This window comes from Sebastes fasciatus, chromosome 2 (assembly GCF_043250625.1).
Source record: "Sebastes fasciatus isolate fSebFas1 chromosome 2, fSebFas1.pri, whole genome shotgun sequence".
In the NCBI taxonomy this organism is placed as follows: Eukaryota; Metazoa; Chordata; class Actinopteri; order Perciformes; family Sebastidae; genus Sebastes; species Sebastes fasciatus.
In genome coordinates this window covers 24573428-24591719 of record NC_133796.1, presented here as the reverse complement: position 1 = coordinate 24591719, position 18292 = coordinate 24573428, and the positions used below count along the sequence as shown (strand labels likewise).

Sequence of the window (18292 nt, the reverse complement as noted above, 5' to 3'; positions counted from 1 at the left end):
AGATCAGTGAATTGCAGCCGTGACCCGATGTAACAGAAAAATCTATGAGCCTTTTCTGTCTCTCAGACGTCTGCGATCCTGGACAAGTAATATCCGTGTGCAGATGGGAGAGGGAATGCAGGTCCTTGAATATGAAAAAAAGAGACGCTAATAAATGTTGAATCAGGACATTTTCTGTGGTCCTTGGCAAACCGCATGTCTAAAATCCACTCACTCTTTTTTCACTTCATGTGATATCAAGTGTGATACAAACTGAAAACTGTGTACGGGTACCAGAGAGGATATAGCTGGAATAAGAGAGATGGACGTTTCACCTGGCCAGGAACCATCGTTTGTCACTGCAGAGTGTTAAATGATCCATCTGTCAGGCTGGCAGTCAACTGAGGACCTGCATGTCCCTGGAACTACAGTAGAGTCCCATTTAATTGCTATTGTTTTAATTGGCGATATGAGTTTATCATTGTGATTTTTAAACATAGACTGAAGGGCTGATAAGGGATAGTTAAATGCTTCAATCTAGATAATACAGTATATCCTATCCAGTGGGCAACCTCTGGGTCTGAAAAGTGAAGCCAATGGCAAAGTGCCTTCTAACAGCCAGCAGGGGGCGACTCCTCTGGTTGCAAAAAGAAGTCTGATTGTATAGAAGTCTATGAGAAAATGACGCTACTTCTCACTTGATTTATTACCTCAGTAAACATTGTAAACATGAGTCTATGGTCTCAATCACTAGTTTCAAGTCTTCTTCAATACAGCATGATGTTCATTTAATAAATTATGGTCCCATTTAGAGTCAAATAGACCATAAAACAAGGTAAGCTTTAGGGCGCGGCTACCTTGTGATTGACAGGTTGCTAACACGTGGTTGTGCAGTTTGCGTGTTTTCGTCTTTACTTTAACCCTTTCAACGTGTGTTTTCTGTTCATCAACGTTAATTTTAACCTTTTTTTTTTTTTGGACATTTTTGGTCTTAAAAATGTCTTAATCAGTGTTCAGTTGTACTTAGCTCCACCCTCTCGTATCACTTTTGGTTGCAAAATAACAACATGCTGGCGACGGCCAAAATGCATAACTCGAGCCTCCAAATCTGCAGTCCACAAACCAATGGGGGACGTCACGGTGACTACGTCCACTTCTCATATAGTCTATGATCCTATCCCAGTATACACGTAAATACATGCATCTGAATCACAAACAGCAGTGTCATTTCCATTCCTTTTCATGACGATGTGAAGATGTAATCATTTATACAGTAAACTCTGATCTATGTAAAAAGCATTGACTTAGAACGTTATTTAAGAAAAACAACTTATTTTGCCCTCTGAACGAAATTCAAGATATATATGAGGATCAGTCATTGGTCTCACTGTTATGAATGCAAGGTTACTTACTAGAGATGTCCCGAGACAATCCTAAGGATCGTCCGATATCGGCTAAAATAAAGCAGATCACATTCTGATCCTTTCTTTTTAGTGTTGCAGCACTGCTTTTCTTTACTCCAAGTCTGCCTACTGTACAAGCATTTCCTGCATATGCAAGTGAAAATTATAGCATGTGAATGTGAAAGATTAGAGACACTGAGGTTTGCAAAATGCCAACAAATCTGTTTTGTGTCTTTCTCATAAGCAAAGAGCAGTGTACAAAACATTCAGGTTGTCACTTCCACCAGTTAAAATGACAAACATCGCTGGTGGCAGGTCATATCAGGTGTCACTAATTAATTCCGTGAGATGGAAAATGAAACTTGTCTGTAGTTTGGTTAAAGTGCAGCCGTCGTCTTTACTGGACCAAGGATGGTTCGTGTGGGGAGAAGGTCCACTCTCTCACGCCACTGTACAACTCAGAGTGTTTCTCTAGTTCCCACAACTCCAACAGACTGATCCGTCTTCCCCCTAGCTGATCGTGTCACGACAATTTCAGTCACATTCTGCAATTAAACTTTCATTCACATCATATCATTAATTTAGGCTTTTAAGCTTAATATTTTAGAACCAAGCCTTCAGCATTTGGATCAAGAAGCTCATGAAAAAATAAGGTGCGTCAGATTAAGTAGGCTACAACTGTTAGTTCAATGTGTCAGATGTATATTCAGTCGGCATTCAGTTAAATATAAGTACTGGATCAGACTCTGAATCAGCACATACTCAATATTAACGCTAGGACCGCTAAAGCCCACGCCATCTAATGTTCTTAATGTGGTTCCAAAACTTAAATGATTCCATCATTGTGTATGATATGTTTCCCTTCTGCCCTGACTTTCCTAAATACCTATTCTGCACATGTTTGTATTGTCATATTGATCGATTAACATTTAGAAATTGATTGAAAGTGATTTTTTTTCATGACAAAAGCCCCTTTAAGTTGCCAGGAGAAGCACCGATTAACGTTGGTTTGCATAATGGCCGTATAAGCACATTGAGACAATGAATGCGACATACAAACTAATTTGCATGACGTTTCACTCACATGCACTTATAATCACTTATAATCACACTAAGGTATGTAGGCTCGCAGTATTCATCATATCATATGTGTAAAATATCAGAAATCAAAGCAAAAATAATCACACTTTTTGTCTAACTATAAAATTTCTGTCCAATGTGTGCACTATATGTATGTATAATAAGGGCTGTACTTAATAGCTTGAAGCTTAATTCATAACGTTGACATTCAAATTATTATTATTAATAACTTACAGAAGCATTGCATGCAGTCCACCTTCTCTCTCCCTGTGTCTCTCTCTCACAGTGAGCGACACGGCGCTCCGTCCTCTCTCTGTAACTGTAACGAAATATTCAGTTTCAATCCATATTTGTTGACATTTAGCCTTTCAAAAACAACATTTTGTTCCACATGCTATGGTACGTTTGCTTTGCCATGGACTATCGGGTGGCAGTGTGAAAATGTTTTTGTCTAAAAATAGATATCATGTGAAAATAGCACACTTTGTGGGATTCAGATTGGGATATGGGCTGAAAAAACTTGATTGGGACACCCTTAAAGATTACCGTAACAATAATAGTTACAAAAATTCTTTACTGTTGTGTGACCCATTATTGTTTGATTTCTTTTTTTCTTACTGTTTTCTATCTAATTATGATAATACATGTATGACAACCACTATCTATTTTCTTTGTGCATTCCTAATGAAATCATCATCTCTCCACACAGTAAAAGATTACAACATTGAGTCTATCTATTTAAAGTTGAGGGAATAAGTTTCTTTAAAGGTTATGCTTCCTCATTACGCCCTTAGTTTCAAAAACACTTTCAAAATACTTTTTCACAGAACAGTGACGTTAGAGTTAGGCCCGCTGGAGAACTCAGGATGCTGCCGAAAATGCAAAGAAGTTCAAGCAAACCATCTTTTGCATTTTTGAAATAATGTGTGGGAGTTTTGTTTTAGGCGCTCATTTCAACCCATATTCTTCAAGTTCTAAAAGTCGTGTTTCTGTATGTTTTCTCTCAGAACTAAGCTGTAATGAATGCAGAAAAAGCTGTACTGTGCTCTGTTGTCTCTGCATCATACACATTAGCAACAAAAGACAAATATATGAAATGGCATCACTGTTGAAAATGTTTGGAATTTATAAGGGGTGTATGAAAATATTAATACACGAGACTTATCGTGGGGTGGCTCTGGCTCAGAGTTAGAGCGGGGCGCCCACAATTTCAATGTTGGCGGTTTGATCCCCAGCTCTTCAAGTCGACATGTCGAAGTGTCCTTGAGCAAGATACTTAACCCCAAATTGCTCCCGATGGCTTTGCCATCGGTGCGTGAGTGAGTATTTAGATTAGATCCTAAATGAGTGTATGAATGTGGGTGTGAATGGGTGAATGCTGACATGTAGTGTAAAGCACTTTGACTGGTCAGCAGACTACAACGGCGCTATATAAATGCAAGTCCATTTACCGTTCAACAAAAATATTGTGATATTATATTTTGTGATACTGTATTAATTTTCCAAATAATTTATTGATTTTGAATTAATCTCTTAAAAATCTGACGGCCCGCCAGCGGACCCGGATGCTATTCTGTCTTTCGGAGGTTGTAGGCGTCTCAGTTTTAAAGATAAAATGAATGTACTGACATCATATGGAACTACATAACCTAAGGAATCTATGGTACCAACCATGTCATAGTGCCATGTCGCGAAGGAGGCTAAAGAGCGCTCCAAAATTACGCTAAGTTTTTGTGAGGAAAAACTGGCATGGCCATTTCCAAAGGGGTCCCTTGACCTCTGACCTCAAGATATGTGAATGAAAATGGGTTCTATGGGTACGCACGAGTCTCCCCTTTACAGAGATGCCCACTTTATGATAATCACATGCAGTTTGGGGCAAAAAACATGCGGTTTTATGCATGCAGTATAAATGTCTAAAATGGTGTATTTGAATATTACTGCATACTGGGGTCACTAAGCAGTCTTAGAATTACATAAATTGGGTATAACTCAGATGGTGGTGTGTTCTTTGTACTATGACAGTTTTCCTGAAATTAGATTTAAAAAATCTCAATATATCGCCGTGCTTACAGTATCGCAATATTTCACAATATATTGAATCTTCACCCCTTTATCATGATATGTATCGTATTGCCAGATTCTTGTCAATATACAGCCCTATAATTTATGAACCTTAGATCTTGGTATTGATTACATTAAATAAATATAAAAATGTACAAGAAACTCAAACAAAAACTAATTTGAAGGCTTTTCTGAGGAATAGATGTAATACACGGGAATAGGAAGAACCAATAATCACCACATGAAAAAGGTTCAGCTCTTCTTCTGTGAAACTTTTATTCTGTAGCCAGAGGTTATGCAAGCGTTGCCGGGTTGTTTGAAACCTGCAGTAAAAACTGGGGTATTTCTACATTAACAGCACCATTTGAAAGACGACGCCTCTAGAACAACGTCCATATATCTGTGCAGTTATATAGTGACACCGGTGACACAAATCACTTGTGCAATTCCATCTTCTCCACGTGCTCATATTGCCAGGCCACTCAACATCACATTCCCTCTCCTTGTGTTAAGCTCCCTCCACCTCATGGGGTTTGAATCATCCCTCATCAATTTTACATGCCCTCATTTCTGTCCCCAGTTATTTATAGGGCCCTATTATGAAAACCTTAACTTACTTTTTGATTACTGACTGCTTCCCCTGGAGGCCTGTGGGTTTTGATGCATTATTGAGCAATCCTGAAGCCATAAATGACTGTTGCACACCGGAATTAAGGTTTGGGTATTCTGAATGTCCAATCATCTGGCCGAGAAATCTCCCCCCCCCATCTCTCACTGTGCCTTATTTTCTCCCAGAGAGACTCAGAGTCCGGTCATGTTCCAGTCCAATTGATGCACAGTATGGAAAAAGAAACTTACAGCCAACTTTGCAGTGTTGCTAGTCTGAATGTCTTTGGCTCAGTATGGTTACTGCCCCCAACAGGTTTGTTTCCATTCGTCTCTGAAAGCATTTGTGTTTTCTTCTATGGCTCAGTGGGTGCCCTGAGGGAACCCGAATTAAGGAAAAGAAATGAGATAAATATTTACATTATTTATGTGTGTGTGAGAGAAAGCTAGAGAGACGAAGACAGAGAACCACTGGATGTGTGAGAGAGGCAGAGGGGGAGAGAGTTGCATCACATCTGTTAAAGATTAATTACAGCGGATGAACCATGATAAAAGGTGCCTCATGCTCAGTGAAGTGATTTGAGATTGAAACTTCTGTACAGAGTGGTTTGGGTATGCTGAAGCTGTCTTTTTTTTTTTACATCTCTTTGATTTCTGGTCTTGTATTACATATTTAAAATGTCACTATTTTAGTGAAAATTACATTTCAGTCAGTCTCATCAGTCTCAAACACTGGTATGTCTGATGGAGCCTTGAATCTGTTCACCCCCATTAATCCAATGGTTTACTTACCAGGATTTCAAATGCAAAGTGGTATAATGCTGCAGAACATGGGTGATGAATATAACATAATAATATACTGTAAGTATTTGTGATGCTGCCATATATATTCATGGTCAGTTGTTATCAGGGGAAACAAAGACATTCGGTCAAGTCAGAAAGTGACACAACGAGGCTCGTGAAGTTGGTGGTGCAGGGAGGACGACTCACAGGGCTAGTATGCAAACTGCTGTAGCTGGTGAGCAAACGGCTAACAGACAATATGTTAACGCTATTCTTTGTATGTTTCATATATATACATACATGTTATGTATACTCTTGGCTATTTCTGTGGATATCATCAATGACGATGGATTGAATTAGCATAATTACCTAATTCCTTTGAGTCTGGATGCTGTGGGTGTATGTCTATAATGATCATGTGAGAAGCAGGGGGATCTTTATTTTTGTTTGTTTGTTTTTTATTTTATTTATTTATTGTATTCACTCATTTATGTGTTACGTGTTTATTTTATATATGTATACTTATTTTTCTCCATGTACAGTGCCTCGGTTCATCATGTTAAGGGTAAGTGGATGGGGGTGGAGTGGGTTGGTTGAAGGGAAATAAGGAGGAGGACAATTAGGACAAACGGTCAATCACTGAATTTAAACAGATAATTTCACAAAATGTATTATTTGTATATCAATACAATGTTTTTTTTGTGGAAAAGCTAGTATACTCTTGCAGAGGAAGGTTATATAAAAGTAGATGGTGCAAAACAGCTAATAATCAATGATGGATTCCTTTGTTTCCATAGGTCAGCACCGTCCAGACTGTTTGCTATAGGGCAACGGCAATCATTTGTGTGTCAGATTCACCTAAACTGCATAAGATTTGCACAGAATTACTCGGCTCATGCGAGCGAATCTGCTTATTGTGGCGCATTCATTGAAATGAATTGATTTTGCTCCTAAATTATTCCATTTTAAATGCTGGTGTGACTGGAATATAACACGTTTATCTATTTTAAAATTGCAGAAGAGATTGGATTAACAAAATCTCAGCTTAATTTCCTTCACAAAATAATTGATGTGAATGATTCGACACTTACTTAACTCTCTTAAATAAGAGCTCCACGTTAAATGTGCCCTTCGATAGCTTTAAGGTATAGAGAAAAGAAAGTTCTCCACCTCATGACAATTTGATACATATATCATTTTGTGCCTTTGCTTTGCTTGAGGCTACAATATTTCCACTTACATAGGGTGAAATAATAAATTATACCATTGTTTTATGGCTGCACTTTACATCAATTGAAGTGGCTTGTTCAGCATTTTATACACCCCTGCAATTCAGCAGTATGTTTAGTGTCTGTGACAACTAGCAGCAGGTCTGTGGGAGTGTAAGAGGTTAATAGACAGAATTGGAGAGGAGTTTGACTCATTTATGTCTCCAGTATTAGCCTTTCTGTTTGTTCTTGTTGTATGGTAGATGCTCATTAAGTTCAGTTTGGTTGATGCTTTTCTGTGGAGACCTCGGCAAGAGATTAGTGTGTGTGGTTGGTTGACTAAAGTCTGGGTTGAGCAGCAGCCTTGGATGACTGAGCTCTTTGATCCTGCCCCAGTAGAGCTTCTCCGCTCAACGCTGAGAGCCGCAGCGGCCCTCATTCACTCCAACGATCCCTTTTTCACACACGACTTAAACCAAGACTGACTCGAAACACAACACCCCATTCTCTCTAATCTGCAGCCTCTACAAAATTCACAAGCTCCTACTGGACTGTGTAAGCCTCCAAACACACTCTAAAACTCTACTTGAGTTATTGCCTTTCATAGATTCATTCTTTATATGTAACACTTTAGTTGGAGATGAAACGCCTCAGAGATGGGACATTTTTATCTGTTTAGGTTTCGATAGAAATTAAAAGAATTCATCTTTCTCCTTTCAGAGAGATACCAGCAGACACAGCATTTTGTGGCTCAATATTGATTATATCTAAATAGTTTTTACTTAATTTGTTAAGTGCATTAAAGTTGTTTGTGCACCACTGAATACTAACTGAAAAATTGAAGAATAAGCATCAAGCACTTTTTTTTATGCATGAAAGAGCAGTAAATGGGACCTAAAATATTTGATTCTTCACAGTTGTCCCATTGGTTCTGTGCATGATCCTCTGGCCTCTTTTAATTAAAGAAGAAAAACAGGAAATTGTGAGTCACAGTCAACTCGTCTCCACGGCGGCCTTTCTGATCAGCTGTTCACTGACTGCGCTGTGTGTGTGTTGATGCGTGCGGAGGCTGAATCACGTGCGGACATGGCTCTTGTGGTATGGGGGATGACACATGCACAGTGTAACTGAAGCTGCGGCCGTGCGTTGCGATTGGTTCAATTTCTACGAGGGCAGACCAGATATTACTGTGCATGTGTTGTACCCCAAAGATATGACGCGTACTCAGCCTCCTTCCATAGGCCTTGCAGAGCAGCAGAAAGAGGCTGCAGTAAGTATGTACGTAGTACCTATGATGCCCTGATATTGCGATTCAGTTTTTCGTCTTGACAATGCATATCGTCACGTTTTTATATCGCGATAATTCGTGGCAGGATATTTCGTCACACCCCTAGTATCTAGTAGTGTGGTTTTAGATTGCAACCAACGGAGTACCCCATCCGCTCACTTCTCCCCTATCCAAAACTGTGGTAATGTGAGACGCCGAGTGCAAAACCGTGGTAACATCGTTCAACTTGTTCAGAGGCCATCCTCACCATAAAAAACACTACTTTAGGAGCAACCGAAGTCGGACAGCAGGTGGTGGTACCACAGCTTTGGCACTCTGCGGCTCACGTTACAGCAGTTTCACAAGCGTGTCGGAGAACTACGGTGACCTTCAGGTAATGTAAAAACGCTAAAGTCTCTCTCTAGAGCCAGTGTTTGGTTTGTCCGGTGTGGGCTACTGTAGAAATATGGCGGAGCAACATGGCGGACTCCGTGAAGAGGACCCAGGCTCATTCTAAGCTAACAAAAACACAACGATTCTTAGTTTCAGGTGATTAATGAAAACATATTGTATTCCATTTCTGCTAATAGATCCCCGAAATGTTACGCACTGTTCCTTTAAAAACATTTTCTCCTCATAAAACAAAAAATATAATAATTTTAGCCTACCTTTTATTTCATGTTGTTGGTGAATCATCACTTCTGATCTTTCAAATGCAATCAACCAAACCTCACAGCTTCAGCTTTGTGAGCACTGCTGGTTGGTGCATTGGGCGAGCCAATATTGCCATGTTTACTTTAAGCCAGGAGCCCTTCAAATAAGAATGAATGAAATTTTTAAATTAACCAAAGGCCCTCTATTAAATGAAAATTGGTCTGCATTATAGTCAAATAATGGAGTAAATCTTCTAATTATGAGGTTTATAAATACCTTAAATTGGGCTTCAGTATGAGATGAATAGATTACTGTGGGTCCATTTATAGATTAAAACCATTATATTGAAAATGCTTTAGAACTAAATGTGCAGTAAATTAGGCAGTCTATTATGTTGTTTAGACAATCTTAATAATCCAAAAACATGTTACAACTTTTGTAGCCTTCACACCAATAGCTTCAAAAGATTGATTGCTTTTATGTCAGACCGACAGGAAAATATGTTTGGCCTATTCACCACTGTGCTACAAGTGTGGAGGTTTGGTATGACACTACACAGTGATGGATTGTCCTTTCTTTATAGCATCTCTTTGTGTGCGACTCCTAAAGAAAACCTTTCCCTCTGCTTCACTGGGGTGTTGTCGCCTCAGTGCTGCAGGTTTTTTTGTTCAAGGAATGTGACTTTCAAGATTAGATTTATTTAATGCTGGATGTTAACGTCAGGACGATTTTTCTTCCTGAGGTTCATCAAGTTTCAAGCCTATACAGTAGTTTCATCGGGGTGACAGTGTATAAACACAACATAGGAAATGTTCTGTCTTCTTAAATATTAAATTAAAAGTCAGCACAACATTGTAAATGTCTTGACTTCTAAAATATTAAATTAAAAGTCAGTCTTATATATTTATATATAACCTCTGGTAATCTAACTTCCCCAGACATCACAAACTCAGACTCTTTACATTTATTATTCATGTTCGACATTCATTGAAGTACTTACCAAGTAAAACTTTGAAAATGCCCACAATTCATAGCTGACATCAAGTGGTTACATCAAAACGGGACCTCGAAGGTCCTAATGACGCTATACTCGCCCCAGTTCTGCTCTGCAGTTATGAACTACTGTAGAATTATAATTACCCATTTTGTCATAACAAGCATTATTACATTTTTAAGAAAGTAAATTATTTGTCCACTTAATATGTTGATACATGATCCTGAATATCCTCAGCGTAACAACGTGTGTCTGTTTTGCTTCTGCAAATTTGAATGATAGCTTGAACACATTTAATTACACCATGCGCAAGCTCCGCTGCAGACTGAGTACTTGAGTTTGTGGACTGATTTGTAATTCCCATTATCCTTTGTGCATAATATAACAGCCAACATTATTAATTTATACTATGAATAAATTGAATAAAGAGGTTACACTTGATACAAAGTGCAAGATTCTGATGAGATTTGGCCCCATTTAGACATTACACTCTAGCAGAAAGTTTGGCTGCTATGGCCTGCTGGACGCTAATTTGGCAGAGGGAAACTTGCTAAATACATTATGTGCTGTGGGGGCCTCGGCACTTATTAGCCAACAACGTGGAGAGTGTCTTGGTATGTAATAATACTCCTCAAATTAAGATTAAGACTAAAAATATGAAGCTGCTACTCATCGTGGTTTCCATATTTGTTAATGAAGTAACAGAGCCAAGACATGCAAAGTTAGTTCTGAGGATTTCACTGTGAAAGGAACGCCAGGGGGTCATTAAATCAAAAGTCCTCTCGGGAACGTCGGTGCACTTTCATGACAATCTGCCGACTACATCAAAAGATATTCTCAGTGCAAAGTTAACATCTTGGTGTGAGAATGATCCTGGAGGGAAAGCTAATGGAGTGTCCAAAATGGAAAAGGTTTGTCCTCTGGCAATGTGGGCAAAAAATTTGACGTAAGATTTTGATATTTCTGTTGGTCCTAGATAAAATGTTAGAGCATCACCAAAGTAATGAGGAATGTTCCTTTGTGACATGTCCACTCAAGTCAAATTAGTTGTATTTATATTGCCCAAAATCACAAATTTGCCTCAAAAGGCTTAACAATCTGTATAGCATGTGACACCCTCCATCCTCAAACGCTCAGTTTGTATAAGTAAAAAAAGGTGACGTAATATATCAAGCGATGGTGAATGAAAATACGTTGAATAAAAACATTATTGAATAAAAATGTTATTGAATAATAACTGGTATAACAAGCGAGAAAGTCCACTACTGGCCTACTATTTTTGTTTTGTTTCCATTTATAACGTTAATCACCTGTTTTAAAAACTGTTTAAAACAGCGACCGTAATCTGGAAGAAAATATGTTTTCCTCAAAACGTATTTTGGTTATGCAGTTTAGTTGTATGATAATGGCATTTTGTGGGAGACAGGGTTGTTAAATCCATGTTTACTAGAAAGCAGTCTTCTTCTTTTCTGCCTTGTTGGCGCATTGCTGCATATCTTGGCACATTACCTCCACTTGTCGATCAGCAGAATAGTGTGAAACCACTGGGGAGACTGTGTATCACGCCACCCGTGTGTGTGCGTATGTGCATCCTTGTGCATGTGCACGAGACAAACAAAATGAGGGCCCACTCATAGAAAAACAAGAGGTCAAAACCTCCTCAGGGAACCTTTATACTGTCCAGTGGTGACATTTTTGTGTCACATCAGATTACAAATATTACATATAAGATACCCCGTGGGCTAAAAATGTACAAACCTGCTTTATTTATCTGTGTAAAATGTGTAAATAACTAGGCCAATCAAATAACAGCTTTTTTGGAAACATACATGTCAAGTCAATTTTATTTCTATAGCCCAATATCATAAATCACAACCCTTAAATCGGACGAGGAAAATCCTTTTAGTTGGGAAAAACAATGGAGGTAACCGTGACATTGACCATATGACACTGAACCATCCACCTCCCAGCACAGGAACACATTACACAGGATAAAACAAATGTACAGGACTCAAAGGACACCACAGGACTCGGTAACCATCTCATGGTACGAGACCCTCATTACACAGGAGATGACAGTAAATTACACACAGGGCAGGACACTGGTGAGGACAGGGCATGCATTGATTTAACCCCTACCGCCCAGTGATGAAGCTGAAAGCTCTGTGACAGTCTCCCGTCAATTTCTAATGAAATCTAAAACCATGTGGACACGCAGTTCCTGGAAGTGTTCATAAATAAATAACCTCTGTTTTGGTGTCCCGGTGTTATCCTAAGTGAATGTCAGGAAGACAGTAATTCTCTGAGGACTGAGGGAATGGGGTCTGTCCAGAAGTGCTTTAGCTGAGAGTTGGTGGCAGCCTCCATCATCTGGCGCAGGCTGCAGCTCGGTGTCACTTTTGTTCTTCAGGATGGATGGCTCGGTGTGGCCTGGACACTGTTAACTCCGTCCCACCGGTGAGCTTCAAGGAGAGGCTATAAGAGGCACACCTTTCGACGAGCCGCTGTAGCAAAAATGAGGAGAAATCTAAGGGCCCGGTGCAATGTGATTCTTCTTTTCAATATATTTATTAAATTTAAACTTTGTGTCAGATATTGAAACATATACACTGCGAAAACTCACTTAGAAAAAAATCCTATCCTGTGGATATTGAGTTTGCTCGGGCTACAGCTGAGATCATGCCGTCTATTGAGACAGATGAAAAATGTTTCCCTCCTCCTGCAAAGGTGGTGATATGCCTCTCTCATAGATCCCCACTGTTCCGTCTCCTTTTGATCTCCATGCATCATTTAAAAATTTACTCAATGTGGTGACCGCCAGGTTGGCATAATTTCTGGTTTAGCACTTCACGTGCAATGAATGTGTGAAGAAGCTCTATATAAATATATACACATACTCTATACAAAAGGAGCATTGACATTTTTATTAAACAGTGAAAATATTGCAGGATGCTGAAAAGAGGGGTTCAATTTCAGTATCAGTCAGTATGCATGAGCTTATGGGTTAACACTTCAAATGTAGAATGTAGGGAAAATTAGGGTTTGGTAATCAGATGTTATTAAAAGATAGTTATTATACAAGGTATTTATTTAGTGTTGGGAAATTATGTAGTGATAGGTTGAGTAATTTTCCAGGGACTTTCAGTAATTTTCCATTGTAGTACGACAGTCTGTCCGTGGCCACAGCATCTGTGCATGTTAAGCTCATGGCTCATTTCCAGAAAAAAATTGGTACAGTTGAGAAATAAAGCTATAAAATATGTCTTTGCAATGACATGTCTGTATGAAAAGATTGTTTTAATCGAAACAGTAATTTAGACTGAGGAGCCTTAATTAACTGGGCAATATATCGATATTATATGGATATCATAATGTGGCATAAATGTTGTGTTTTCCTGTTTTAAAGGCAACATTACAGTAAACTGATGTAATTTTCTGAACTTACCAGACTGTTCTAGCTGTTCTATTATTTGCCTTTACCCACTTAGTCATTACATCCATGTTACTGATGATTATTTATCAAAAATCTCATTGTGTAAATGTTTTGTGAATGCACAAGTTGTCAACCCTACAATATCGACATTGAGGCATTTTGTCAAAAATATCATGATATTGGACTTTCTCCATATCGCCCAGCCCCGTCACCATTTAGATTTGTTTAGGTGTGATTATTTTGTTAAAGTTTTAAATAAAAGAAAATAGCATTAAACTACAAATTTAGAGACAAATAATCAGGTTGTGGCTAGGGCTGCACGATTTGAAAAAATATCTAATTGCGAATATTTTGACTGATATTGCGATATGATTTGTGATATTAGAGAGAATGATCATTTTTACAAAATTATTCTCATTTTCATTGGAAAACATAATAATATAATTATGGTGGGATTTTTTGCAGGGAATCTTTACCAAACAAAGATGTTTTCTTAAGCCTGTAGAATATGATGTGTAGGCCAGGACATCTCTGCAGCACCACAATATTTAATTTAAAATGGTATTTTGACACACTTTTCACCTTTAACAAATATTGCCATTTCTTCTTTATTGTGGGATTTGATAATTGCAGTAGGCCATATTGCGATTGTGATCAAATTTGTATTAATGTGCAGCCCTAGGTGTGGCTAAATGGCTGTTTGCACTGCAACGATGTGTACAGCAGAAGGATTTGACCCGCAGTTGACATTGTCAATGAAGTTGTCAATAACATAGTCAATTGGTCAAAAGGAAAACAATTTAAAAATAGAATTAACAGCTGTATTGAAAGAAAAAAATCCTGTCTTTCCCTTTAGAAATGTAAGGCAGACTGCAGACTGCTTTATTCTCATACAACGGCCACCGAACGTCCTTGAGTGAGCGAGTGAGCGGCCACGACTGTGTAGTGTCTGACTACGGCTGCAGTCCTTTCCTCTGCCCACACAAAAGCTAACCTTCACTTAAAACATGACATAGTGACAAGGATGGAAACCAACAATACACAGACTGTGTTTTTTCTTCTGAGAACCTCGGTGTCCTCACTCAGGCGCAGGAAACACTCTGCAGGATGGATTAGTCTAACAAAGCTCTGCATGGACGCTTTCATGGGAAGATGCACTCCAACAGCCAGGTTGAGACAAAGCTGCTTATCCACGGGGTCACAGTAATGTAATGGTGTGTGCAACCAATTTGCTCCTTGCTATTCAACGGCTGTGAATATCATCCATGGGAGGAAATCACTTTGATTTTCTGAGCCTTGCTAATTGACTTCTCCAGTGCCTCTTAACACTGAACTCAGATCTTGGAAGACACAAAGATGCCCTCAGCAAAGGTGGATTTAGTCAATATAATTAACTGAACGGGCAACAGCTTCGCCCCCGGGTTTTGGTTTAGAGCCAAGTCTGGAAGAGGTTAAGTTGGTATGTAACTCCTTCATATTTTACTACTCAGGATTAATTACATCACTACTTTACTGGGATAATGGTTCATGCAGTGCCATTAGATTGCATGTTTTTGGCAACACTTCTGGTGAGGTATCATAGTATTATAATTCATTCTTATATTGTAGTAAGTTTATCATTATTGTATTCATCATTAGGAGAACTAATGTAGCCTCGAACCGCTATTCTCAAGCAGAGATGAGGAGCAGCTACAGAGGTCTCACTTCTTTGTAACTCCACACCACCAGATTTTTTACATTTTCAAATTAAATGTCTTCAGCCCCAACCAACGCTGACTCAAGTGGCATCACTTTTTATCAAATTTCGCGCAGCTCCCTCTGGAGCCACCTCTAATATAACTTTTTTTTTACAGTACATATGCACTATATCTGCACACAGACTTTGAAGTGTAAAATTGGTGGAGTTCTCCCTTCAGGGAAAACAAGGCCACGCATTTAATGAGTGAGGCAATTGTTTAAATCATCATCTAGTCATCACTGAGATGCATCTGGATCTGTCTGATTGAGCCCAGCAGGTGATTGATTACCACCTGCACAAACTAATTTCCTTGGGGAATATAAGAACATATACTCATACTCTGTTGTATTAAAATTAAATGTGTTAACATCCAATATAGAATATTTCATAAAAAGGATATCATGTACGCCCATCATGAGCAATAATCACCAGTCTTCATCAGCTTTCAGACTTTTGAATAGAGGGATTACCGGTTGACACATCAGTATGCTTTGTATGCCTTATCATAATTGGGCCATCAAAGAGCATCTCATGCAGCTTTCAAATGAGTCATTAGAAATTACTGATGCACAACCCCTTTACACCCCCAACCCCTATACATTGAGCTTTGTGAATGCTAACATGGAGCACTGAGCAATGTGACCAAAGAGCAATCATTACAATGCAGGTTGCACAGGCTTGGTGACTGAACCAGTCAACGTTTTCACACACACTTCTGTTCGGTGCCCCTTGTAGTGTCTTTAAACAAACACGACGTAAATCGAAGCAAGTATACAGACATTTGCCCCTTGTTTGTCGTAGTTAATTTAGCTAAATTTATTTCCATTTCTAATATACAGTATTTATTTCCACCTTTACTGACCATTAGTGAGGCTCAGTCAGAACCAGTTAGTCACACTGGCTGTAGAACAATAAAGCCAGCAACCTTGTGTTATGTATTGTTATGATTAGCATTAATAATTCATGTTTGTATATTTATAGATAGATAGATAGATAGATAGATACTTTATTGTCATTGTCATTGAAAACAACGAAAAACAGTTTAGCAGCTCTTTGCAGTGAAAAACAAACATTAAAACATTCAGTCACAAGTAGAACATAAACAATAAATAAGTAGATCATCATCATAAAGTGCAAATTATGGTTCAGCAGCTAGTGTCCTCAGCCTTTGGGGGCGGGGGGGGTCTACACACTTGACAGCCTGTGGGTAAAAGCTGTTTCGTAGTCTGTTGGTGTGTGTTTTAATTGTCCTGTATCTCCTTCCGGAGGGAAGGGGAGCAAACAGTCCATGTCCAGGGTGGGTGGGGTCTTTGGAGATACAGCTGGCTTTCTTACAGAGCCGACCAGTGTATAGGTCACTGAGGGGGGGTAATGTGGTCCCAATCACTTTTTCCGCCATCCTCACCACCCACTGCAGGTCCCTCCTGTTCTCCACTGTGCAGCTAGCAAACCACACAGTGCAGCAGTAGGTCAGGAGGCTCTCAATGGTTGCCCTATAGAAGTTGATCAGCAGGTGTTGAGGAAGGTGAGCCTGTTTCAGCTTCCGGAGGAAGTAGAGTCTCTGCTGGGCCTTCCCCACCTGATGAGAGATGTTTTTGGACCAGGTGAGGTCTGACGAAATGTGGACTCCGAGGTACGTGAAGCAGTCCACCCTCTCCACCTCCTCTCCACGTACGCAGAGGGCAGAGTGCTCCACCCGCCTGGCTCTCCTGAAGTCTATTATCATTTCTTTTGTTTTAGTGGTGTTTAAATCCAGGTTGTTATGGGAACACCATTGTGTCAGATGTTGGATCTCCTCCCTGTAGGCTGTCTCGTTGTTGTTGGTTATCAGTCCTACTACAGCAGTGTCGTCTGCAAATTTGACCATGGTGTTGGTGGGGTGAATAGTTGAGCAGTCATATGTCATTTATGTTACTTTATGTGAGTAAACTAAACAAGTATGTAGCAAAATAGATCGGGTTCTGTCTTGAAATCAATATTGAAGGTTAGAATAAAGCTTGGAGAGGTGCCATCATCACTGCAGACATAAGTACTGTAACCAGATAGGCAGATTAAGAAATAATATCTTACTTAACAATGCAATTAGTTCTGTATATTTTTAATATTCAATATGCAGAAGCATAACCAGCATTGTAATCAAATCATTATGTAATATTATATAATTGCTGGACAATAATCAGTTTTGGCTAAATTCATTTAGCGATTTAATGTATCCTCCATTGGATGAAGCCAATGGGTAATTGCCTTATTATAGTAATTATGCAGTAATGTAATGCTAAAACACAAACGGGAGCCTAACACACTGATAGGATTACTCTTCAAACATTGATAGCCAGTGTTCTCCAGATACTGGGTGGAGGACACTGGCAGAGCTTTGCTGTCTTGATATTTCATGCAACCCTGAGTGTTACCCTGAAGGTTTCGGTGGTTCTTGTAGGAGTTCACTTTGTTATATTTTTGAGGGCCAACATTTGTATGCCTCTAAACCTAGGAATGGTAAGATTTCACCATTATAAATGGATAAAACAGCCCCCAAAAATACTTAAAGGTTATCTACACAATATCCAGAGCATTAATATCGTAGCAAACAATTATTTGCTGTGTAAAGATATAGTGGCGTAATGTCTACCTGAGCAGAGAATGAAGTCACCCTCCCACTGTGTGTTGTAATCCGAGCTTCTCCTGTTCGTGCATGTGAGCGTGCCCCACTGGCTAGCTCACAGCCGCCGTTCTGCACTGCTTTCATACGGCAGTTACAGCTGATAATGCTTCGACGCCGTTGCAAAAGCATAGCGCCCACCCTCTGGTTCCCCCTCAGGTTAACACTGCAAGCTCTGTCAGCAGTGTTGCCATTGTTTTCACGTCAAGCGCTGTTAGCATCGGCTCAGCTGTCGCCATGTTGGGAACCGTGCAGAAGCAATAGATATGCTCCCAATCTCACATTTAGCACCTTTATCATTTCCCTTTCTGCTGCAGAGATTTACAACATTTATAATTACTACATTTATTCAAGTTGCATCTGCTGATTTGTGGCCACAGTGTGTGTGCGTGTGTATTTCTTGATGAAGTAATAATAATTGGAT

The 18292-nt window shown here is 39.3% G+C and overlaps 1 protein-coding gene across 2 annotated transcripts in view; it reads left to right on the top strand.

Moving 5' to 3' along the window:
- gpc6a (glypican 6a) overlaps window positions 1–18292 on the top strand; it is a 176242-nt gene that overhangs the window by 37943 nt on the left and 120007 nt on the right. The gene's annotated exons all lie outside the window — the stretch shown is intronic.